Source organism: Pistacia vera, unplaced genomic scaffold (assembly GCF_008641045.1).
Source record: "Pistacia vera cultivar Batoury unplaced genomic scaffold, PisVer_v2 Contig1419, whole genome shotgun sequence".
Taxonomy (NCBI): domain Eukaryota; kingdom Viridiplantae; phylum Streptophyta; class Magnoliopsida; order Sapindales; family Anacardiaceae; genus Pistacia; species Pistacia vera.
This window is the reverse complement of record NW_022195488.1, coordinates 1-20,110: the sequence shown is the minus strand read 5'-3', so window position 1 is coordinate 20,110 and position 20,110 is coordinate 1. Positions and strand designations below refer to the sequence as shown.

Sequence of the window (20,110 nt, the reverse complement as noted above, 5' to 3'; positions counted from 1 at the left end):
TCGTCCAAACTTAAGGGACACCCGTCCACAATTTATGGACGGACGTCCAAATTTTTTATTTTATTTTTTAAACCAAATTAAGTTTGGACGGGCGTCCCGTATTTGCGGACGCCCGTCCAAAATGACCGTTCACTAGAAAAATATTTATTGTTTAATCACGTGTCTGAATTGCTGGTGTGAGTCAGGGGACACGTAGGCTGGTACACATTTTAGGTGCAAAAACCCCGGTGTCCGTAGCTTTATTGGAAAAAGAAAAGAGAAGAAAATATCACACTTGGGCAAAAATATGTCCAGCTCCGATAGATAATGTGCGAATGTCAATGATGTATTGAATATTTGAATTTGAATTTGTTTCTTCAGTTTGTATGTTGTGCTTACATAAATAAAATTGAATTGTCCTAGAGCAAGTAAATTGGTATGCATAACACTTCATAAACAACACTACATTATCGACAAACAACAATACTTGAAATACAATTCTATAAACATACCCGTGTAGCACATACTATCACATTAATTTCAATAACACTTTATAAACAACACTATATTATCGACGAACAACAATACTTGAAATACAATTAAATAAACAAACCCGCACAAATATATGCCAATTAAAAGGGAAATGAAGAAAACCCTAAATAAATAGTAACCCAATTTTCAAGCAAAGCAGCTGGACCCTTGGTTCAACATTAATTGTCCGGTTCACAAAACATTACAATTTAATATTAACCCTAAATAAATAGTAACCCAATTTTCAAGCAAAACGGTAGGACCGTTGGTTCAACATTAATTGTCCGGTTCACAAAACATTAAAAATTACAATTTAATAATACTTAAATGGATTAAATGGGTATACATTGACATGTAATATTTATATGAAAATACTATTCTTAATTACTTTAATTATTAATTGAACATTACATTAAATACTATCACAAATAATTTCTAATTTATTATTTTACTCAATCTTAGGTTACTATTTATATTGTATAATTTTCAAATCATGTTAGTATATTCTGTAATTTATAACTAACATAATTAGAAGATTCGATAGATCATTTCCGACTTATACAATGTATGTACCTCTATGATAAACATCCAATTATTCAGACAAATATAGTGTGAAAACCAATTTCATTGCGCGGGCTTTTTAACTAGTTAACCATATAACAATATAATGTTTTCTTTGGAGATGAATAAAGTGCTAGAGAGTGGGGCGACAATGGTGGAGAGATTATATATATTATTTATAATTAAATGTATTGATATGTTATTTATTTTGTGAAATGTGGAGTACTAACAAGGTAGGTTTCCTGATTCTTATATGTATATATTAGTGAATTCATGGTAATTGTTCTGGTAAAAGAATAGTTAATTTGGTGGATATAGATAAAGATTTTTTTAGAATTTGTTTAAGAAAAAAAAAAAAAAGATAAATAATAAAGAAGTCATTTAGTTGGGAATAAAACTACTAATTAAGGTTACCACTTTTATTATGTATGTTGGTTAATTTGACTATTTTTATAGAACAAATCAAAATTAATATATTTTGATTTAGAATTAGAGTTTGTTCGTAGAACTTAATTTGTATTTGTATTTTAGATCTTCTGCCTGTGTTAAATTTCTTGCTTGAATTGTTTATTGAGTTAGCAATGTTTTTGTTCACTGATTGAGTAATTATTATAAATTGGATCTGGCCAATTAGAGAAGTTTTTAAACTGCAGTTTAAACTATAAAATTTATGATTTTTCCGATTATTCTTTGTGAAGAATTGAAGGTCTTTTGAAACCTTCAGTTAACAATTTAAACTTGACTGAACTTGGAGTGTTAGTGAATTCTAATATGAGTTATTGAGTATCTTGTTGGGAAAAACATTTAGGTTGGTGTGGGGGTCTAAAATCTTATGAGGCCTAACAAGAATGTTCAATTATATCGGCTCAAGCATTGTGATCCAATTTCGATTGGATCAGCACCAGAGCTCGTGACTTGGGTCAAATCGCGACCTCCAGATCCAGCCTTCTTTCAGAATGGGCGACTCCAGTGGCCCACCTAAGGCCAAGCCTTCCAGACCAAGGTAAGTAGCATTCTTCCTATTTTACTTTATCATAATTTACCCAAAATTCCGTATCTTAAGCAGATTAGGACTCCTATTACTATTAAGTCAAGTGAATCAGGATCTTTCCTATTCACGAGACCTTTACACTTAAGGACTTAGAGTCCTATTAGGATACAAAGACCCAACAACTATTATATAAACAGAGGTATGTTTAAGCATTCAGCCTCAATATCACCTATACCAACACCCAAGCTCTTACTCCTGAGAGCTATCCTACTACACTGTGGTTCTAGTCTCCAACTTGACCTTTGGTAACCCTTCCTTCCCTTATCCTCACTAAATTGCCTCATTCAACTTTAGTGACTTGAGCATCGGAGTGCCTACGGCAGACACCACATCGGTGTCTAAGTAAGCTCCACGCTTGTTTGCTCTTTGTGTAGGTACAGCGAATTGCCAGTGGCCTCAACCTAACGGGATCAGACCCTACTTCTGCAATCATAGATTTTAGCGTCTACAGTTGGTGTATTGTTGATCTTATCTTATTCGGATTTTGACTGTCGTGTGTTTTGCCCTCAATCGCAGTCTTGTTTAAGATTTTGGGTACTTTTCTTGAAGGCTTTTCTGGTTGATGGTAAACAATGACAAGAGTTAGAGATAGAACTAAGGATTTTAAAGAAGCTATGCAGCATACTACTGTTTCTTTAGGTTACGATGAGGTATGTTTACTTTTTGAATTCACCAAATTTGAAGTTATTTTCAAGATGTTTTATTTTTTAGAAGTTATTTGAAAATTTTGAATTGTTGGGGAAAGATTTGGGTATAGTGTTTGCCAATCTATTCTGTGCCCTTTTAAATAGTTAAATTTTCATCACATATACCTTTTTAAAAGAACTGTGGGAGTAGAGTTCCTTATTTTTTAAAAACACAAACATGTGTGAAGGTTAATTTCGTTGGCGTTTCTGATTTCAGTGCATCAAGATCATTGATTCTAGAGTTGTAACTTTAATAAATGAAGAATTTGGCTATCCATCTATTGATGCTCGATTTTGACACCAACTATTCGCACGTGCAAAGTGCTAAGCGGACTTAGAAATTACACATGAACTGGAAAATGAAACATATAAAAAGGGAGACGATTTTTAAAGTGGTTTGGATGCTCAAAGCAAATCCTACGTCCACTGTCTTTTTATTTATGAAAGAGTACAATTAGGTCACGTGTAGCGATCAAAGAGAAAAGAAATATAGAGAGGGAGAGAGTGTGTTTATATTATCAGGATTAGAATCCCGAAAAATGAGAGGGGAGCTCTCTATTTATAGTAAGAGGTTTCTAGGAAATGATTATAGGTCTGCTAGCAGGCAGGTGCCATATAGTTCTTACCCTGCTTCCCATTGGCCAATTGCACGAAGGATATCCTTAAATCGCGCAAGACTTGGGAAAGTGGGGGCCTCCCAGCCACTTACTTGCTAGGCCTTTACCTGCCAAGCTGATAACAACCTTACTCTTTCTGTCCTTGGACGACATGGCAGTGCCTGGACGGCACAATGCCTTCCTGAACTCTGATTGGTCCTCGCTGACGTAAGCTTGTGTCAGCTCTAATTTTTTAGGCATAACAGAAGCCCCCTAGTTCTTAAGGTTCAAGGCTTGAACTTTGAAAACTTCATGATTATGCTATGATTTGACTCATCTCGAGGATCATTTGCTCTAGCTGCAAGTGGAGGACTGCTGAAATAACACGAAGTTCACGATTTTACTCGACCAGCGAATTGAGTGGAGATCGCGATGTGGGCTTGGCGAACTTCTCAAGCGAACGAGATGATCATCCCTTAAAGGTTCAGCGTCTTGGGGTCAGATCCTGCTCAGTGCTATACCTACATGCTTCGAACTTTGCTCATCGCTCTTGACCTAAAAAAACTTAGAAATTCTCGTCGAAAGTCGGAGGTCACTTCATTTTGAGCTTAATACATGGAGAAGAATGTTTCATTTGAACGACCATTTTAGATGTTATCCGTTGCGCTTGACAGCTGACCTGTTCAATAAAGTAAGATTTATCTGACAGACGTGTCTTTGCACTATAAGTGTCAGCCATGACATTAAATGCAAGCCATGCTGAAACGACATTCTCTTTTAAAGCATTAAATGCGGATGAGGGCGCATTCAATACGGTGAAGATAACCACGTTGACGTTTGGTGTCTCTAACGGAGGGAAACGTCGATTGATCTTAATGAAGCATGAAGGTTACTCTTCACGGGGATTGGCGACACGCGGTTGCTTCCAACGGCTAGGAATGCGTCCCGCCCAAAAGTCGCTTGCAAAGGAAACCAAGGGTTGCCTTCTTCCCTATAAAAACCCAACCCCATTTCATGATTTTCATAGAACTCAAATCTTTAGAGAGAAAAAACAGAGTTTTTTGCACTCAAAAAACTAGTTCATCCTTTTTCCCGTTGATGCGCACTTGCCGCTACGAGAGAATGTTCATCCCCAGCAACCAAGGGGTAAAGAATATTCTTCCCTTTCTTCTTTTCATTCCTGTTAAAAACTCGATTTTTTCACAGTAATGGTGGGTTTGAACGATTGGTGAACTTGACATGATGCACATCTTTGGGTAGTGTTAAAAAAGGAACACTCTTAAAAATAAAAAACTTAGGGCACAGATCCTTGGGAACTCGTTTTCAAGGACGTTTAGGGTTTTTAGGGGCTAAGGAAGGAAAATTAAGGTTTTTCTTACTCTTTTGAGTCGTCATACGAAACACTGCGTACGGAGACCGAGTCACCTCTTCATGTTGCACCTTTTTAGACTTTAGGAGTAATGAATGCTTCGGAGATGAGAGTCAAAGATTCAGCATGCATGAAGAGTGGTGGAGATGGAGAATGAAAGCATGAAAGCATGGATTAAAAAAAACGGTTTACATGCAAAGCTTGGATATGAGATTATACCTACTCCTTTGCTTTGGATTGATGAAGATTAGCTTCAAAAGGATGAAACCTCCACACTTTAACACCACCTTGAGAGGATTAGAGAGTGGCCTTGGCTAGGGAGAGAGAGCTTTTAGTTTGTGTTTGAGTGAACAAGTGAATAATGAACAAAAATGCAACCTTTTGCACTTATATATACTTGGGCTATTTTGCAATTATTTATTTTTCACTTCCAAGCCCAATAAAATCTTATTTTATAAAGGGACCCCACGAATTTAATATGCTACCCTTTGAATAATCAATATTATTCAAGGGCCCATGTAAACTAAACTAGTTTACATTAACAACCCATAAATTTACCCTTTTTACCCTTTAACTATTAAAAGGTTATTTTTGTTCATCTCATTAATCTTAACACTTTAAGATATAATAATTAAATATAATTAATTATTGCTTGACCATTTTAACCCTTAAAATGTCACAAATTGTTTTCTATGTAACTATTACTATAGAAATCCCGTTATTACCCTCGGAAGGTGCTAGCCCTCTTCGGATAATCATTTCTCTCTCTCATCATTCTCTAACTTCTCAAGGCTATTGGTGTGACCATGTAGGTCCACCGTGGATTAGCCGTGAGCCGGTTCTGGATGAATCCGGAAACCTGTCCGGAGGCCCAACGACTATGGTAAACATCTAGCAATGTGCCATAGTCCCTAAACCACGATGAAGAAATACTTCATCGAACCCATTTCAGATCATACGTACCATGCAGGTAAAGTCCCTCCATTGAGATATCCTAATCGAGTATGGATTCATGGAACGTCAAAATCCTAAACTCGATCTTCTACCGAATTGTCGATCAATATGTCCGGAACTTGTCATCACAAACTTACTTTTGTATGACTAATAATAGACTCTGGCCAGAGATTCAGTTTTCCGACATTTATCGATGTTCGTCTAGGAACTCGAATCCGGATGGAGTCAGCGGTACTCCCGATCCTATATTTCCGAGTCAATGGATCCCCTCTTGACCATCGTTCGTTTCCGCATATGAACAACGCATGACCAAATAGGCTTTATTGTACGAAACATGATTAGTCTCGTACTTATACACCGTATGAACCATACGCATCCATATCGGATCCGACTACAATGTCTCAGGTCAAAGGACTACATCGTGCACTGATATAACCAAACGATAAATCATTGACTACATGCTTTTCCAAGTGATTTGTCGTTATTCGGTCACGTTCGAAAAACAGTTCACCAACCGTTAATCCATACCAATGCCCTAGTGACATGACTATCATCGTCATCCGTACTTATATCAACTCATGATATCTTTCGGAAGCATCCGGTATGCCTACTGTACAATATAGTTGCCCAAATTTATATTGCTTCCGTAGGGAACCCTTTTCGATAATTCATTTACCTATTAAATGAATCATCTGGACAATTCATATACATACTTTATTTTAAATGCATGACTGAATAAAGGAAGCAATTTACATATATGAATTGAAGAACTCTTTCTTCTATTATTTATGATATATATAGATACAAGACAAAATGCTCTGAAACCGACAACACGAATGGTTTCTAGGGCATACACTAATATACACTAACAGAGAGCAACTGCTAGAACCAACTTGAAGCCCCCGAGCACCTCGGTGGGTACCATACAGGCGGTGCTATCAGCAACCACTGCAGATGAGATTCAAAAGGCGGTAGACCAGTTTGTGATCAACGTAAACGTCTACCATCATAAGAAGCACACCGCTCAGGACTCTTCAGAAGGAATGGCTGCGATCTCAGAGTCAATCTTCAAATGCAGGGTGACAATACCTTTTCACCCATTCATTAAATCGATCCTCAATCACTTCGAGGTTACGCCATTCCAACTGACGCCCAACGCATATATGATAGCGATTGCTATGTATATCACATGCCACGAACACGAACTTAGCGAGCTAACATTGTTGGAACTCGCATGCGCTTATTACTTAAAGAAAAGCAAGGACAATGATTCCTTCTATCCCTCGAAGCGATCTATGATCGAAGGAGAGATATTTGGTTACCCTACCAATGTTGGGGCTTATGACACCAAATATTTCTTCTTCGAGTATGATGGCGTTTGTAAATTTAGGGAGTCGAATAGGTTTTTCCCTTTTGTTTCCAAACTGGCTATCCTTTCCTTTAATTCTCCTTTGGTAGTGAAGGCTAATGGAAATATTTTTTTTTTGTTTGTTTGTTTGTGTAGAGAACAAGACGATTAGGTTGTCGGCTCTAGTAGATTTCAGACGTATCGAGGCGTTTGGTCATTTACTCGATCAGAGTCACGACGCAAAACTGCTCTTGACCACTGCCAACCTGCGAAAGTACGGATTCTTCAGCCTTGAGGCATTTTTAAAAGCTCTAGCTTGTAAGTATCTTCGTATCTAGAAGAACTTTTAGCTTTGCACCAAAGATGACATTTTCGCTAACATATTTTCATGGCGTGCAACGACCATGCCACCAAGGATTTCGAAGCCGCCTACAAGGGCTGGGGGGTTTGTATTCCCCCGGGTCAACCCGACTAAACCAATCAATGCGACCCCTAGCGTCGCCCTCACATAAGGGGTTCAAATCGGTGCCGAAAGGCAACCACCCATGGAGCGACGCGTAGAAGCTCCTTGACCTGTGGCTGCTCGTGTTATGAAGTAGAAAACCATGGGCCACAAGACCAAGAAAAGAAAACAACTGACTACCAAGGAGGAAATGGAGTTAGAGCCAGAGGGCTTCGAGGAGCTGCCGAAGAGAACTCAGCCCTAACTCGTCGCTTGCTTGGGAGTGCCCTCAATGGGCCCCTTGGCACTTTGGCGGCCCCTAGGAGCTCACACAAGGGGCAGGAGCAACCACGACTGCTTAGAAAAGAGTGGGCAGGCTACAGGTTGAGGATATACCTACCCTTTTAGGGCCAGACTCATCCGTGCTGCATTCCTTAGGGAAATTGCTAGAGTATTTACAGTCGGTAATGTATGCCCTGCTGGAATGCCAGCTTGCCAAGAACTTCGAGGAGTTCGTGGCTTTCCGACCTACCGACCTAGTGACTACCACGCTCCAACTTCACAATCAGGTAAAACAACCTGTTCTCTTTGAGAACTTTCTTAGCTTTTTATGATTTTGAGAAAAGGAAACTGACTTTTATCTCTTTTCCCATGCAGTCCCTGCTCGCCCTGACTATGGCCTAGTGGAAGATTGACATGGACTCTGTCGACAATCTCCACAAGCTGAATGAGGAGAATGCCAAACTAAAGTAGGACCTCGTGGCCATGGATACAGAGGCTAAAGCGGCTCGCATCCAGGCGGATCAGTACCTAGCAGAGAGAGATTCTGCACTTCGAGCTATGGACTTTCAAAAGGTCAAGCTCGAAAAGAGGGACGAGGATAACAAGGAGCTCCAGCGGATGGTGGAAAGACTCACCAATGAGCTGAACGAGAGAGAGAGAAAGAGCTGAAGGTGAGCAACGATCGCGCGAAGGCAGCGGAGGAGAGTCGGCCTCAACTGTGGGAGAACTTTGAGAAGTAGAAGAGGGCGATGGAGGTGGACCTCGAGCTGTCTCAGGGGCGAGTTGCTTCATTGACCGAGCAGATAAAGCAACAAAACCTCGAGCTCGAGAGGATGGCTGCTCACTAGGCAATACAAGCCATTTACAGCCTATGGCTGAGAAACCCATAGATGGACATCTTTGACCTTCTGGACGAATACCAATCCATCCTTGTTTCCATGCTTCAGGCTGAAGAGGCCAAGCAACAAGAGAATTCTCGAAGATCGGGTGGACGAGTTGGATGCTGATGATCGTCTAGAGGATTGGGAGGCCGTGCTTGGGGGGCCTGGAGATAAAGGCCAATGATCACTCTTTTTTCTGTCCTTGTAGTTCTCCCAGCTTTTTAACTTTTATAACTCCTTGTCGCCCCTTGCACATTTTATAAATATATATAAAAGGAACTCTTGGTCACTTGTGATAGCACTTTTATAACTTAAACACTTCATAAAACAAATATGACTTATCTGACCATTGAACTTGCAAAATGTTATAAATAACAAGATTATTAACAAAAGACTTGAGATCATTACACAAGTTTTTCTTCGAGAAGAAGCATAACAATCTTATTCATAATACTTACAAGAAGGAAAATTTTGCAAGTAAAAAGAAATAATCAAAGCTATAATCGAGTTTGGAATTACTGATAATAGGGGCAAAGATGCTTAGCATTCCAAGCTCGCGGCACTTTGCAATCATTGAGCCTTTTAAGGTGATACGTCCCAGGTCGTATTACCTTTGCGATGCGGTATGGACCTTTCCAATTGGGTCCTAATACCCCCGTACTCGGTTCCCTTATATCGAGAGGGACTTCTTTCAGAACCAGGTTGCTAACCTGAAAGTCCCTTCTCCTGACCTTAGAGTTAAAAAATCGTTTTGCCCGCTGCTGGTAGGAAGCTATCCTTAACCGAGCTTTGTCGCGGTGTTCTTCAACTAAGTCCAGACTTACACGCAAGAGTGCTTCATTATCTGCCTCGTTAAAAAATTCCCTCCGAAGTGAACTAGTTCCTACCTCCACTGGGATTATTGCCTTGCAGCCATACGCTAGCGAGAAGGGTGTTTCTGAAGTAGAGGTTCTCAGAGTTGTCTTATATGCCTATAGGACTTATGGGAGGTCGTCGGCCCAATTACCTTTGGCTGCGCCAAGCTTGGCCTTCAATGTGTGCTTAATAGTCTTACTGACAACTTCAACCTGACCATTGGCTTGCGGTCTTGCTACTGAGGCAAATTTTTTATGAATCCCCAACTCATCGCAAAACTGCTTGAATTCCTCATTGTCGAACTATTTCTCATTATCAAAGATGAGTGTATGAGGAATCCCGTAGCGGCATATTATATTCTTGAAGATAAAGTCTTTGAGCTTCTTGGTAGTGATCGCGGCCAAAGGCTCAGCTTCGACCCACTTAGTGAAATAGTCCACTACGACCACTGCGTATTTGATGCCCCCTTTATCGGTCGGACTGGTTATTGTCGTTAGCTGGTGGGAAGGAGCTTGCAGGACATTTGTGAGCCTCTAGCACTTATCACACTTCTTCATAAAGTTGAAGGCATCCTCGTGAAGTAGAGGCCAATAATATCCCAGACGGACAATTTTTTTGGTGAGAGATCATGCGGCAGTGTGATTATCGCAAATCCTTTCATGTATCTCTCTCATGATGTAGTCTACTTCATCATCAGTTACACATTGGAAGAGGGGAGTGCTAAACCCTTACTTGTACAGCTGATTCCCAATAAGTGTGTAACGAGCAACTCTGGTTCGTAGGATTCTTGTCTTAATTTTATTGCTAGGTAGAGTCTCATCCCAGAGATATTGAATGATTGGGGTCATGCACGAAGTAGATTCGGTCGTATCTATGTCTTGCTCAGGCGAGCTGATGCTGGGAACCTCGATGTACCAAATTGGAATGTTGTCTAAGACATGGGAGTCTAGCGAGGAGGCTATTTTTGCCAAAGCATCCGTGACAGAGTTATTGTCTCTCGGAATTTGATTGATCATATAATGCGTAAAAGGCTCGAGTGCGACCTTAGCTTTCCTCAGATAGCTGATAATATTCTCTTCTTTGGCTTGATATTCTCCAAAGATCTGATTAACAACCAATTGGGAGTCGCTATAGATGTTGATTAGTTTCGACCCTATTTCTCTTGCTAGTCGCAGACCAGCAAGTAGCGCTTCATATTCGACCTTATTATTCGTAGCTTTAAATTCGAACCTAAGGATTCCATGAATCCGAGTCCCTTCGGGACTAAGGAGTAGAAGATCAATTCTAACTCTTTTTCTGTTTGAAGACCCATCAACATAGAGGCTCTAAGTCGATAAGTTCCAAACAGTTTCTTGGACAACTTCATTGGCTGTCTGTTCGGGTTCTCGATCTGGCTGATAAGAGAACTCTGAAATAAAATCAGCAACAACCTGCCATTTGACTACTGTCATTGGTCTGTAATGCAGATCGAACTGACTTAATTACATAGCCCATTTAAGCAACTTACCTGAAGCCGGCTTCTGAAGAACTTGTCCGAGTGGGTAGTTGGTCAGAACATGGATGGTATGGGCATGGAAATAAGGTCACAGCTTCTTGGAAGCGATCAGCAGGGCGTAGGCTAATCGTTCTATATATGGATACCGTGTCTCGGTATCCAGAAGTCGCTTTCTCGTATAATACACTGGCCACTGAACTCTGCCCTCTTCCCGAATGAGAGCTGCGCTGGGAGACAGACAGGTAGATAAATAAGATCTCCTTGGGAAGAGGTTTGGATAGAAGAGACGACTTTCCGAGATGTTCTTTTATGCTTTGGAAGGCTCGCTCACATTCTCGAGTCCATTCAAACTTCTTGTTGGCCCTAAGTATGTTAAAGAATGGCAAGCAACGATCTGTTGCTCTCGATATGAAGCGACTAAGAGCTGTTATCTTTCCATTCAAGCTCTGAACTTGCTTTCGATTTGCGGGACTTGTCATATCTAGGAGAGCTCGAATCTTTTCGGGGTTGATCTTAACCCCTCAGTGGTTAACCATATACCCTAGGAATTTCTCTAAGGATACTCCAAACGAACACTTGAGAGGATTAAGCTTCATTCTATACCTTCGGAGCACGTCGAACATCTCAACGAGATGTGCTATATGATCTGAAGTGACGTACTACTTAACCAGTATGTCATCGACATAGACTTCTATTGATTTCCCAATCTGCTCAGAAAACATACGGTTAACCAAACGCTAGTAGGTTGCCCTGACATTCTTCAGACCGAAGAGCATGACCTTATAATAGTACAGTCCCCGATCTGTGATGAATGAGGTGTACTCCTCGTCAGGCTCATACATCAGGATCTGATTATACCCCGAGTAGGCATCTATAATGCTTAACAGCTCGTGCCCAGAGGTGGTGTCGACGAGCTGATTGATCCTAGGTAAAGGGAAACTGTCATTCAGACAGGATTTGTTGAGGTCAGAGAAATCAATGCAAGTTCGCCACTTGCCGTTGGGTTTCTTCACCAAAACCGGATTGGCAACCCAACTCGAGTAATGAGCTTCCCAAATGAACCCGTTTAAAAGGAGCTTATCTACCTCGACTTTAAGGGTAGCATAGCGCTCCGGGTCCATGGCTGTTCTCATCTAGTGAATCTGCTTGACAGTGCTGTCGATGTTGAGTGGATGACATATTATATTCAAGCTGATCTTGACCATATCAGTGTGAGTCCATGCAAAAACATCGATGTTCTGTCTGAGAAAGCTCGTCAAATCTATAGCGAGTTACGGGTTGAGATTACTCCCGATTCGTAACACTGACGTCAACTCATTCTAGTCGACAGATACCTCTGACAGAGACTCAACCGACCCACTGTGGGAATACTCCTCTTAAACACGAGGATTTATGCAATCTTCCACTGGACCTAGTTGTGGCTCGATCCTGCTGATCACCATTGCCTGCTCGGGAATGCCCACTAGCTTCCTTATCCCTTTGCACACCATCCGCACTGCCCTTACATAGCAGTCGCGAGACTCACTCTAAGACCTTTTCATTTCCCCACATCCCCGTCGGAGTAGGAAACTTCATCTTTAGATGATAAATGGAGGTGAAGGCCTTGAAACTTCGTAGTAGAGGTCATCCCAGAATGCCATTAAAAGCGGACGGACAGTCTGCCACTAAGAATTCCGTCATCTTGGTCACTATGTTGGTTTCACCCAAAGTGATGGGAAGTGCAATCATTCCCTTGGGAATCAGATGATCCCTAGTAAAATCATAAAGAGGGATAGAGGTAGGCTTCTGATCTGCCTCGTCCAATTGCATCTCCTCAAAAGCTCGCTAAAATTGGATGTTCACAGCGCTACCATTGTCCACTAACATCCTGTGGACTTCACACCAACCTATTTTAGGAGCGATGATGAGTGCATCTTCATGGGGATGATGCAATTGCATCACATCTTTCTCTAAGAAGGTAATCTCTTCTACTCTACGAATCTTAGTGGGTTGCGACGTTATGATCATCACACTCACGGGGTCATGGTGAGCTTCCCGAACGTACCTTTCTTGGGCACCTTGAGAATTCCTTGCTAGGTGCGGTCCTTTAAAGATGATCCACACGAAGTAGAGACTCTTACGACCACGGCGTTTCTTCCCCAGTTCCTCTTAATCCTTCTCTCGAATGGGAGTCAGACCATCAACATACTCCTTGAAGTGCCCCTGCTTGATGAGGTCTTTAATTGCTTGCTTGAAAGCCCGACACTCATCAGTGTGGTGCCCATTATCTTGATGATAACGGTAATATTTTTTGCTGTTTCTTGCCGAAGAGGGATTGCTCATGGGCGTCGGCTCTCCAAGCAGGTTGGCCTCTTTTGACCTGCCTAGAATAGTCGATACTGACGCGTTCAGAGGAGTATACTGATTCTTGTCATGATCGTGACGAGGAACCTGGGCATAGGATTTCTTGGGCTCAAACTGCTGCTTCTTTCCCTTCCGCTGATCATCATTAACCCACCTACGATCAACTCTTCTACTACCATCCCCCTAGTTAGGAGCACTGGTCAAAGGATTGCGGTCGTGGCGATTGAGAGCGGCCACAGAATTCTCTATTCGGAGGTACTTCTCCGTAAGGTCGTAGAAGCGAGTGAGGGAAATGTCATCCTCGGATTGCAGCTTCTTCCATAGGTCGGTCTGCGAGCGAACTCCCGTAATAATGAGAGTTCGAACAGATTCTTCAGGTGTTTTAGCCACCTTGTGCAGCTCCCTGTGGAACCTGTCAATGTAAGACTAGAGGGATTCATTCTTTTCCTTTCGTATGTTGCTTAGATAGCTACACGACATTGAGAACTTATTGTTCGCCTGGAAATGTCTCAAGAATAATGAGCTTATCTGCTGCCACGAGTTAATAGATCCTAGCGGAAGTGATCTAAACCAGCGCTTGGCGTGGGCAGTTAGGGTCACTACCAAACAACAATATTTGGCCAAGTTGGAAACTTGGTAAAGCTCTATGAGGTCGTTAAACTCATAGAGGTGATCCTGCAGATCAAAATTCCCATCGAATGCTTGCATATCGGGTATAATAAACCTCGACGGGAGAGGAGCAGCTAACATTGCCTAAGAAAAGGGAGATGCCTCAGCGACCTACCCACACTTATTTTGCTGAGCACTAAGCTGATCCAGAACTCGCTATAACTCCATAATATGAGGCAACGCAACTACCTGAGAATTACTTTCCACAACGTGGGTTCGACCCTCATGATTACAATTGAGGAAAAGCCGCAGATCAGACTCTTCCTCGCCTCAGCCAGAGGCTCCGGCATACCTTAACACATGCTGACTAGAGCCGTGTGAAGGCAATGAAAGGTTCGGGGAGTTAGTCTGACCTCCGCGATGGTCAAAACCAACCCGTGGTTGCTGGGGGTTTCCCTGCCTTGCACTCTTGTGGGGGTGCCTATGCAATGTGGCGTGGGACAGTTCATAATGCGACATGTCGCCAAGTCGCAAAGCCACTGGTATTATACCTGGTTCACGACCGGTATTTACTGGTCCCTTAGAGCCCTTCAGCCCATTATCTGCCATCTGTTTTCCCTTGCCTTTTTGCGCTGTATTGCATGTGACATGGACTTTCACCTGTTTTCGTGCTTTAATGCAACCTACAGGCCTTTTTGGCGGTGGCACCACCTCGTCGGACTTGGGTGGTAGAGAGTATTATTGAACCTTTCCAGGTAATCCATCACAGCTAGGTCGAGCTGTGAGCTCAAAGGAATGTCTACCGCGGTACTATGTTGAATCGAGGGCATTTTGGGAAAAGTGTCATCCTGCACCCGGGGGACCTCCTCATTGCTGAGGCTAGCTCGTTCGGTTTTGAAACAACGGGCCATTTGCTAGCGAACAAACTCGATTGATTAGAGATTCCTGATGAAGAGTAGATATTAAATCAGGCCCTCCTTCTAGCATCAAACTATTGATGCTCGATTTTGACACCAACTATTCGCACGTGCAGAGTGCTAAGCGGACTTAGAAATTACACATGAACTAGAAAATGAAACAAATAAAAAAGGAGACGATTTTTTAAGTGGTTCGGATGTTCAAAGCGAATCCTACGTCCATTGTCTTTTTATTTATTAAAGAGTATAATCAGGTCGCATGTAGCGATCAAAGAGAACAAAAATACAGAGAGAGAGAGAGAGTGTGTGTTTATATTTTCAGGATTAGAATCCCGAAAAATGATAGGGGAGCTCACTATTTATAGTAAGAGGTTTCTAGGTAATGACTATGAGTCTTCCAGCGGGCAGGTGCCGTACAGTTTCTACCCTGCTTCTCATTGGCCGGTTGCACAGAGGATATCCTTAAATCGGGTAAGGCTTGGGCAAGTGGGGGCCTCCCAGCCACTCACTCGCTAGGCCTTTACCTGCCAAGCTGATGTCAACCTTACTCCTTTTGTCCTTAGACGACATGGCAACACCTGGATGACACAATGCCTTCTTGAACTCTTATTGATGCTCGCTGACGTAAGCATGCATTAGCCCTAATTTTTTTTGGCATAACACCATCTTTGTCTGTTGTTGAATATTTTTGTCAAACTTATGTTGTATGTGTGCACAGCTGTTGTGTGTGTGCACATTGAAGTTAGACATATGCATGTTGCATTTCATCTCGCATTTTACTTCATGTGTGCGCACACTCTTCTTCTGTGCTAACATCGCATGTCTGACTCACTTTACACAAGTTGCGTTTTTTTACTTAACAGCTAAGATATTTTCTTTGCATCTTTTGTACTATCATTTGGACCACTTACAAGTGTCCCAATATCCTTTAGTGGTCCAGGGAAAATCAGACTTTTTTCCTTTTTGATTGTGGTCCCAAAAGTTTGGTTGTGGTCCCAAAAGATAGATGAAATCTTTTCCATTTTTAGACCAACATATGTCAGCCCTTGTTTGCTGACTTGGCAAGAATTGGGGAGCACGAAATTGGTCTTTATCATTCTTGCTCTTTTGTAAAGCCAACCTTTGATATTGTATTTGTTTTTACTCTGATTCTTTTTGCACATGTGGTGCCTTTCTTATATTATCTTGCCCATCAAGTTTTATCTCTTTCATGGATTTTGTGTGAGTTTTCTCTTTATAGGTGTCCACCTATCCTTTTGTGGTCCTGCAAAATTGGTGAGCTTTTGTTTGTGGTCCCAATAAAAGATAAAAGAAATTGACCACCACTTGTCTTAAAGAGATTGGTCAAGCAATGATTATTTAAACCCATCTTCTTCTTCCTTGCATCTTCGAACCTGGTTTTTTCATTGTTTAGTTCTCTGAAATTTTAGAGAGCATTTCAGTTAGGTTCCCTTCTTTGTTTATGGGTTTTTGTTCATTCTTTGATGATCATATCTTAGCTTGTTGATGAGTATTTATTTGGAACATAGTTCCTTTATTGTGAGCTAAAAGGAAGTTCATCTTCTTCCTTGTTTGTTTTCTTTTTGAACCTGGATATTATTTTGTTTGTGCTCTAAAATTTTCAGAGAGTGTATTCCTTGACAGATTCCATGTGTGCTTTAATGCTTAAATCATTTTGTTCATCTTTGTTTATTGTTTGTTGCTGCTGGAACTTGGTTCCTACGCTAAGAGCTTGAAAGGAGTTCAAGCCGTGGAAGCTGGAGGTGTTCTTCGACGAGTGGAGCTTGGGTGGAGCTCAAGCGTTGTTCGAGAGTGTTCCTGGTGTGGAGTGATCCTAGAAGCGACGAAGCATTAGAGATTTAGAGGGTGGTGTTTAGTGTAACGTAGAACAGAGAGTTCTCTTTGCTGTAGCTAAAATAAACTCTGAGTGATATCTTGTAATGTTTGTTGTTATAGTGGATTAGCTTCGATCTGGATGAGGTCCCATGGATGTAGGCTAAGAGTGTTTTTAACTGAACCATGTATATGGTTGTGTTTTTTACTTTCTGCACCTGTGTTTGATGTGGCTAAAACCTGGAAATGTTTTAATCTACTTGGTAAATATTCTGCTGCACTTTAAAATGGGTAATCTAAAATCAAAATGGTTTAACCAATCCTCAACATCTGTATTTCTCATATTCATTTTCAGATGTCCGGTCCTAATAGCCCTGTCGTTGCATAAGTGTTTAAGATAGATTTTTATATTGTTCATACTGTTATAATCTATATTGATAAATTCTTAATCCTAATTCGCTCTTCTCTTGTGTGATTGCTTGTGATAGTCCAAATTGGCAGCCATAATGGCATCTTTCACAATTCATAAACCTCGGCGAAGATCATCTTTTACCGAAGCTGCTCTCAAGGCTGTAAGTTTACCACAGTCAACTTGCTGCCATTTGATTTTATGGGAAGAATTGTTGTTCCTCTCTTTACTTTCTCCAAGAAATATACAATTCCGGATTTGTCCATGATCTATTTGGTTAATTATTTTCGCACCTTTTAGCTTGAAGGCATTGTAGATTTGGAACAGTTGATGTTGAAGCATGGAAAAGATTATGTGGATCTACACCATACAACTGAACAGGAAAGAGACAGCATCGAGCATGAAGTAAGTTGTGAAATTCTCAGGGTGCTGATATAAGCCTTTGATTCCTGAAACTTGATATGAAGTTTATCTGCCATTCTATCTGCCTTCAAAGTTCATGCAATATGTTTATGCAAGGAGATGATACATCGTTCATGAAACTGACCCTGCCTAAATAAAATATACTATTTTTTTTTTTTCGTAAATGAGTTGCATGGTCTCCAGGAATCATTGCTTTTCACTAAAACATGACACGTATTCAAATTTATGCAGCTTACTGCTTTCATTAAAGTCTACAAAGAACAAATTGATATTCTCAAAAGGGAGAACGACATTTTCCCACCCAAGGTTTGACAAAACAATCCTTTCCCACCCATCAAGTTTCAAAATGACACTTTCCCACATTTTATTAAGTTTTGTTATATTTTCCGTTAATATTTTATTGAAAAGATGAAAATACTCTTAAATATTTTTCTTTATAAATTTTTTATTATTTTTTAATTAGCCAAAAAGTCAAATATTAAAAATTCAAAAAAGAAAAAATAGTTAACTCCACCTAAAAAGTTAGGAGTAATGCTATAAAATTGTTTAAAGTTAAATAATTTTAATATTTATTTATAATGTTATCAATATCACATCACTATTATTTATAATGTTTTTCATTTTTACTAATTAACATAAAAAATCAATATTCCTAATTAATTAAATAAACAAAGAAAAAAATGTATCTTTATACTTAGACTAATAAATAATCGAATAAAGATTTTGAATTAACTAAATTTTAATTTATAATCAACAAATTAAGAAATAAAATATTTAAGGGTATTTTCGTCTTTTCAATCAAATATTAACAGAAAACACTAACAGAACCTAACGAATGGTGGGAAAGTGTCATTTTGAAACTTGACAGGTGGGAAAGTGTCGTTTCATCAAACCTTGGGTGGGAAAATGTAGTTCTCCCTTCTCAAAAATAGATTAAATGATGATGAAGCAAACTCAAATAAGGGCTGGCTTGGCCTTAGAGCTGACAACTCCAATGCTGATACTATAGCTCACAAACATGGAGTGGTATGCATGTGTCATTCTTTTTGTTTATTTGAGTTTATTTATTAATTTGGAAGTTATTTGGAATAATTATTATGTTTATTTGCTATAAGTTGTACCGCATGTTAATTGTAATATGCTTTTTATCATGATATTTGTACTTCATGTAAATTGTGGTGGTGCATTTCACCTCACTTAGAAAAAGCATTGACTATATGAAATTAGTTGTTGCTATTTGAATTCATATGGTACCTTCATTGGTTTATCTAGCATGACATGCTTCAAAAACAAAAGTTATGTGGTCTGTTTACCTGCAGGAGTAGTGCAGTGTAATGATTCTAAACAAAGTATCATCTTATGTTGCAGATTTGAGAGTATTTATTTGTTTGTTTATTTACCATTTCTCTACTTTATAATGTCAGATTCTTTCAGCAATAAACTTTTCTGCTGATTTTTTTACCTGCAGGTTCTAATTTTAAGTGAGAAACTCCATTCAGTCACGAGACGGTTTGATCAGCTCAGAGCCATCCGTTTCCAAGATGCTATCAATAGAGCAACACCAAGAAGAAAACTTAAACGTCTTGTTGAGTCCAATGCTGCAGATACCTCTAAATCAAACATTTCAGAGACCAGGGAGCTTGATGGACCCCAACCTGAATCTCTTAGTGTCCAGCAACAACTATTGGATGATGAAACACGTGCCCTTCAGGTGATTAGAATTTGTGATCTGGTAACTTCTCACAATCACAATATTTTCAATAACATGTTGCTTAGTAGCATTTAGGTCCTTGTTAAATTGACTCTTCCTTTATACTTTTTATACAGGTAGAGTTGAGTAGTCTCCTTGACGCTGTTCAACAAACCGAAACTAAGATGGTCCAAATTTCTGCTCTGAATCACCTCATGTCAAAGCATGTTCTGTAACAAGCCCAACAAATAGAGCTTCTTTATGACCAGGTCAGAATGTTTGTTTAATTATAGCATTTCAGTTGCAATCAGCATCAATCACTTATCTTTGACCATTTATTGTTGCAGTAAATTGCATGGAGTGTGTATATGATATAGTAGCTCTATTCTACATGCATTACATGTCCTTATGTAACTGAAGTTGGCATCGTAATGGAATTGTTAGAGAAACATCTATGGCTGGAGGCATTGTGGCAATACATCAAATTATCAAATCCTGCCGAAGGCATAAGCATTTGCCTCATATTATTGTCAATGGTTGTTAGGATTCTCTGTTTTTTTGTCAACTGATTGGAGCTCTGGTGGTGGTGGTGGGATTTTATAACACTTAAAACATTTTTTAAAATTTTCATTCACACAGGCTGTTGAAGCTACTAAGAATGTAGAGCTCGGTAACAAAGAACTCTCTCAAGCTATCCAACGTAATAGCAATGGCAGGACCTTTCTTTTGCTTTTCCTACTTGTTCTTACTTTTCACTCCTCTTTCTTGATTGGTATAGTTAAAAAATACTTATTTATTCACTTAAAAGAGTCTCTTGTAGTTTTGACAGAGTAAAGAGAGAAAATATAGATTGGAA

At 40.0% G+C, this 20,110-nt stretch overlaps 1 pseudogene; it reads left to right on the top strand.

Annotated features, from left to right (window-relative positions):
- Window positions 1–2,694: 2,694 nt before the first annotated feature.
- LOC116123331 lies at window positions 2,695–20,036 on the top strand (annotated as a pseudogene).
- The last annotated feature ends 74 nt before the right edge of the window (window positions 20,037–20,110 follow it).